This window comes from Microtus ochrogaster, chromosome 17 (assembly GCF_000317375.1).
Source record: "Microtus ochrogaster isolate Prairie Vole_2 chromosome 17, MicOch1.0, whole genome shotgun sequence".
Taxonomy (NCBI): Eukaryota; Metazoa; Chordata; class Mammalia; order Rodentia; family Cricetidae; genus Microtus; species Microtus ochrogaster.
Genome location: NC_022019.1, coordinates 553458 through 560130, shown reverse-complemented (window position 1 = coordinate 560130; position 6673 = coordinate 553458). Strand labels below are relative to the sequence as shown.

Genomic DNA, 6673 nt, shown 5'->3' with positions numbered 1-6673 from the left:
TCTGTTCATAGGAGATGATGCTGCTGGGAGGTGGTGGACCAATGCCTGGGCCAAGTCTGGCTCTCAGTGACTTGCTGGGGTTTCTGAACCTGCTGCTCTAAGGTAGGGGAAGATATGGAGGTGCTCTGAGGGCTGAATGCCAGTGCTCTGGAGAACCCGCACGGGGCAACTGTTGAAGGAATCACCAGGAATGATGAGTGAATGCAGGCGGAGGGAGAAAGGTAGGGGAAAAGAGTAACTGATAGGAAGAGAAAAGGAGTATGAAAGAGAAAGGAGGAGAGAAGAGAAAGGGGAGAGAGAACGAAATGGAGAGAGAAAGCATCAAAGAAAGGAAAAAGGAAAACACAGATCGGATAATTGGTGTCAGTCTCTGTTAATCTGGCCCCTTATCTGACCTTCTTACTGCGAGCATTAGCCAGATCATTGGTTTTTATTCTGATGGAGCTAACAGTGGGATCCTGCATGCTCACTGGCAGGGCCAAAAAAGCTACTGGTCCCTAGGACCAATATGTCATCCTAGAACAGGAGGAGTCAATGAATTGACCCATTCCCATAGGTTCAGTGGGGAATGTGACAGGACATCTTGTATTCTTGTTGAGGTTATTTCAGCTTCAACTAGAATTTGATGTTGATAGAGAATCCCATGGAGAATTGCCGTACTCTATTCTAGGAACCCAAGGTCAGGGTGTTCCAGCTAACTCATTTTAGCTTCTGTTAAATTCCTACTTGTGCAAACCTCCCCCTCCAGTTAACCACTTAGCTTCTATCAAACTGCTTAATTTTCTATTGCCCCACCCCAGCTGCTGATCAAGATGCTAGGACATGGTTTCTGCCTTCAAAATCCCTGTGTTCCTGGGGCTACACTTATGTGCCTGAATACCTGTGTATAGACACAACCAGCAGAAATAAAGACTTTCAGTTGACTATAAACTGTGTGTGATCATCTCTGGTGGCTGCCTGTAATAACTTGACTCTTGGTGAGGAAACAAAGATAATATTAGGTGTAACATCCATTGGCTTTCATGTGTATACTCTTATAGCTCCCAACCACGCATGCTCAAGGGCTAGTTGTCAAAGGACTAATGAATAAATAAACAACATTATACATGATGTAAATAAGGATAAGGACCATTTTTTACTTTTATTTATGTATTTATTTTATTATTACTTTTTTAAAAATAGCACTTGTAGTCCAGACTGGCTTCAAACTCACTGTTGCGGCAGAGTCTGGCTTCACATTTCTGCTCATTTTATCTTCACCTTCAAAGTGCTGGGATCACAAGCCTGTGCTATCATGCCCAGCATCAGTTTCTCTTTCTTTTGGATCCTTGACATCTCTGTGAAAGGGTATTAGGTGCTCACTGAATATTTAGTAAATGCTTATGAAGTTGGCCTTTGTAGAAAAGTGAGCAAGCTTCAGATACAATCAGGTGTCACCTAATATCTCTTTCTTTGAGAGGTAGACACTTAATGACGGCATGCTGATTTTAGATCCTCCTGATTCTGGGCAGCAAGCCAGGGGTGGTACTGTCCATTTTCAGTGATAGCATTCAGGAGCAGATGCAGGTAGAGCTTATGAGTTCGAGGCCAGCTTGATCTACATAGAGAGTTTCAGAGCAGCTAGAGCTGCATAGCGATGCCCTGTGTGCCCGTCACAAAGGTGGAATTGTTTGGCCCTCTGCCAAACAATTGGCCCTCCTGTCTGTTAGGGGAGCTGAGTGCATGCATGTGCTCACTCTGTTTGGGAGGTTTCCGAGTTTCCACCTTCTGGATGGAGTCCATTAAAAGATAAGTAAAGAGGTCTGGTCAACAGATACATGCAACAGATTTGGCTCTCAAAGAGTTTTGGCAAATTTAATACGGTCATAATATAATTTATTGTGTGTTTGGCTCCACTAGGGGTTTAGATGAAAGTGAAATATCTGTGACTTGATAATGATGGACTAGAAAAGAATTCTTTCTGATGGCAAAGGAATCTGTTAATCATTCCATTTAGAAGATGGGACTTTGGCCGGGCGGCAATCGCACATGCCTTTAATCCTAGCACTCAGGAGGCAGAGACAGAGAACTCTGTGAGTTCGAGGCCAGCCTGACCTACAGGAGCTAGTTTCAGGACAGGCTCCAAAAACTTCAGAGAAACCCTGTCTCAAAAAGCAAGAAACAAAGCAAAACAAAAAAAAAGTGGGACTTTGTCCCTTCCTACAGTTCTTTTTCCTGCAATGTATAATTCACAGTCACAGGGTTCAGGGTCTCCCTGTCCTTCTGGTTACTTTAAGGATACTTCTCAACCTCAGAAACCTGGGTAAACATTCAAGAGAAAGTTTTCCTAGGACAGCAATAGTCATTGTGGACTGTGTTTTGTCTGACATTTAGAACGAGGCTTATCTTTGTCCATAGCAGTTTCTAGGGGGTTTGAATGTGTAGTTTGGTCCAACCCTGTCTACTGAGATCATAAATTCTTTATACTGACCAGCCTGGACTTGGGAGTCACATGACCTGGGTTGAAGGTCATCTTCAATTCTCTCTGGAGAGCAGGTTGTCTTCCCTCTCCTTGCTGTAGGTTGTCCATCGGCAGGGGGGAGGTTGTTATAAATATTCAATGATCTAGCATGCTGCTTATTTTATTTGCAGAATGCTATAGAATGTGGACTGCTAGCTTTGATCAATCTTTACTAGTTAAATTTTACTGAGAAATCAAGGCACAGGCAATAACTGACTTGAAAGCTTCCTTTTTTTGTAATCAATTGGGAATTCTGTGGACGCACAGACTGTTGTCTTCACACCCAGCCCCAAACATATGCTTTTCCAAGTGGGACTGAATTCCACACAGAAATCAAGGGGCAGATTGAGGTTTGACTACAGCTTAACACTAAATCCTCATCAGTGTGGTCTAGTGCTGACATCCTGTACATTTGGAAGTGAAAATCATGTTAAGCCGGCCCAGTCGTAAAAATAAGTAAGAAAACATTGACTGGAGTGGTTTCATGATTCTCCTGAAAGTAACTGGTGGAGGGAAAGCAGGCTTGATCTAAGGAGGAGGCTGTAGGTACTGGAGAGGGCCCTCAGAGAAACCCTTGTGTGTTTTCCAAATGTCCTCAGTGTTGACACCTTGCACTTTAGCTCTGCTCCATTCCCATGAACCCCTGAAGCTGCCTTCTGTGAAACACACTTCCCAGCCGGCATCAATTTCTTTTCCCTTCGTGATGACAAACACTTGTTTTAGCTCGTAATTGGCAGAGTCGAAGAAAGTCATTATTCCTCCAGGTGAAAGAGGAACAAAGCAAACACAGACTTTAACTAAGGCCAAAGCGGGAAGAAATGGCTGCAGTGGTTTGAATGAAAATGGCCGCCATAGGCTCCTATGCTTGATCCTTTGGCCACTTGGGCCACAGCTGGTATTTGGGGAGGACTGGGGGGTGTGGCTTGTTGGAGGAGGTGTGTCCCTAGGGGTGGGCTTTGAGGTTTCAAAAGCATACAGTATTCCTAGTTAGCGATCTCTCTGCCTCCTGCTTGTAGATCAGATGGAAGCTCTCATTTACTACCCAGCACCATGCCTGCGTGCCTGCTGCCACACTTCCCACCATGATGGTCAAGGACAAATCCTTCTGGAACTGTGAGTCCTCAGATTAACTACTTTATTTTATAAACTGGCTTTGTTATGGTGTTTAGCAACAACAAAAGAGAAGTAACTAAGAGAATGGCTCAGTGGTCATGAACTCTTGATGCTGGTGTAAGGAACCAGGAGTCAGTTCCCTGCATCCACACTGGACAGCTTCTCACTCACTGGTAATTCCAGTTTCAAGAGACCTGACACTGTTTTCTGACATCCATAGCACTTACACACATGCAAAGCAATTATGGACAAACATTCACATAAACAAAAATAAAGTAAAACATTTAAAAAGAATTAGGGCATGTTGGAAAAGAATTGGAAGCATAAGGGCTTAAAGTTGGGCATAAGGCCTTAAAGTAGGCATGCGTGTGTGTGTGTGTGTGTGTGTGTGTGATATAATTCTACATCAGACAATCATTCTAATGAAGAAACCAGCTGTCACGGCAGATGAAAATGGCGTGTGAACATTCTGATGTGGAAATGGCCTTGGAGAAAGAGTTCAGACCAGAGCTCCCTCGAAGCACTTTCAGCTGGGAAGCTAATTGTTCTTTCAAACACGTGCTTAGGAGGGATTTGGAACAGTGTATAGTGGGGAGATGGGGGGAATTTGGAAAATCACCTCAGCTTTCCAGATTTGCATGTTTTTATCTGCAGATTGAGAAGGTGACATGAAAGACTCTTACGGAACGTCTGGACTGAAAATATTACAAACTGATGAGGGAACCATGACTTCATACTTGGTGCCATCGTTTCCAGTTCAGCAGCGCACACAGACTGCTTGTGCATCCAAAATAATTCTTTGGCCTCATTTTCTTAAAAGGGGTTTTTCCCCAAGTCCTAGCATGCAGCTGAGAAAGAAGCCCATGCTCCATCCTAGGAGGGGCGCGCTCAGAATTATACCCAGTCACTGGTCACAGCTCCAGTGCAACAGAGCCTTCCCTGGAACCAAAGACAGATGCAAAAATCCCACAAGCAACAGGAAGAAGAGGCTGAATTTCTCTGTTAGTATATAAATGGCGTATACTCTGCAGTCTTTTTTTTTTAAAGATTTATTTATTTATTATGTGTACAGCATTTCTTCCATGTGTGCCTGCATTCCAGAAGAGGGCACCAGATCTCATTATAGATGGCTGTCAACCACCATGTGGTTGCTAGGAATTGAACTCAGGACCTCTGGAAGAGCAGTCAGTGCTCTTAACCACTGAGCCATCTCTCTAGCCCTTACTCGGCAGTCTTAACTACTTTAAAGAGTGTATCATCCCTGGAAAATTCAATGGGACATAAGTTAAAATTATTAAAGTTAGTCCTAAGGACTTCTATCAGAAAACATGGCTTTTAAAATCCATTATGCATAGTGTGAAGCTCACCATATGGTAAAACATGAAGACTTCAGAATATTATTTATGCATACAGGTTTGGGTTTGAGGGTTTTGTCTAAAAAGAATATTATATCAGAAACTGAATTTCTGGGGTTCAGGGCGTTGGTAAAGAACTTGCCATGCAACCATGAGGACCTGATCACACATTCCCAGAACCCATGTAAATTCCTGGCACAGCACAGGGCCTATAACTTCAGTGCTGGGTGTGTTGTGAGGCCAGGCAGATCCCAGGGACTTGCTAGTACTATAGTCACAGCAACAGTTCCAAGTTTGGTGAAAGACCCTAAGAAAGCAGAAACGCAACCGAGGAAAGCACTCTGGCCTCCACAGGCATGGGCACACCCCACCACATGTGCACACACACACACACATACACACACACACACACATACACACACACACACACACACACACACACACAAAGTAAACAGAAAATTGATTGGGGTTTCTAGGGCTTCCTGGCCAGTTTGACCGCTGGTAGTAGGATCCCATCCGCCTGTGGATGTCTCTGTCTTTTGATTTTTCCACATTATTTCCTCACATCAAATTCATATGACACACAGCATTAAGCTCATCAGTGTTACCATTTGAAGCCATGGTATCGAATGCTTTTGCATTGCGGCAGAGGGCTCACCACCACACCCCTCAGAACTGTCATCGTTCGAACTCACACTCCGCTCCTGTCCTTGGATTTTAATAGCATTCTTCTTCTCTATCTACTTAAAAAATCAGTCTGCGAGATCTCACAGGGTGTGCCACATCAAGTGTGGCGATGAGAATATATTTCTTCAGGATTATGAGGAGGTGGAGTTTTTAGACGAATTAGCTTCATGCCAGTGTGTCAGAGGACTGGCACAGCAAGTCGTGGTGATTAAAAGCCCCCATCCTAACTTGGGCTACACTGAAAGCGGGGAATACTGGAATTTTGTGAGTTGCACAGACCCTTTCTGAAGAATACACCAATATGATACTCAGTCATTACAGGGCAGAACATGAATAAAAACCATGTAAAAGCTGACAGGTCAGCCTTCACGGGAAGCTGGGGGGCTGGGTGGATTGGATAGATCTTTCCACTCCATCTGGGGTCTTTCCCAGGTTTGCATCTTAACTGTCTCTTCAATTAACTATTCACCATGAATCTCGTTCTTTCTATGTCTCATATATTTTATGGCATTTTGCTCATCCTAGCTTCCATATTTTTCCTTGCCTGTATTCGCCAGATCTCTACTCCTCAACTACAATGCCTTCTTCATCTTGCATAAGGATTAAAATTACCATTTGCTCAGCCTTATTAATAATTAGGATTAAAAATGCCCCGTATATATGACTTTGCGCTCTTAATCCAGCCCCATGGTTGGAGTTTTAAAATTATATATCAGTTAAGTTTGAGCCCCAGAACGCATGTCACAAAAGCCTGGGGTAGCAGACACATCTGTGCAATCTCACATTGGAAACAGATGATGTAACCTCGGTGTCTGGCCAGTCAGCTACCTACTTGGTGAGTTCGAGACAGAAGAAAGGCAAGGTAGTGGCACCCCAGGAATGACAGCAAGGTTGTCCTCTGGCCTTTACATAGACACAGAAACATAGACACACAGACACCAACAGACATACACAGAGACACAGACATACACACACAGTCACCGACAGATGGACAGACAGACTCTCTCTCTGTCTCTCT

The 6673-nt window shown here is 43.8% G+C and overlaps 1 protein-coding gene across 1 annotated transcript in view; it reads right to left on the bottom strand.

Annotated features, from left to right (window-relative positions):
* Positions 1–6673, bottom strand: part of Slc35f4 (solute carrier family 35 member F4) — a 226852-nt gene that overhangs the window by 35869 nt on the left and 184310 nt on the right. The window lies entirely within an intron of this gene.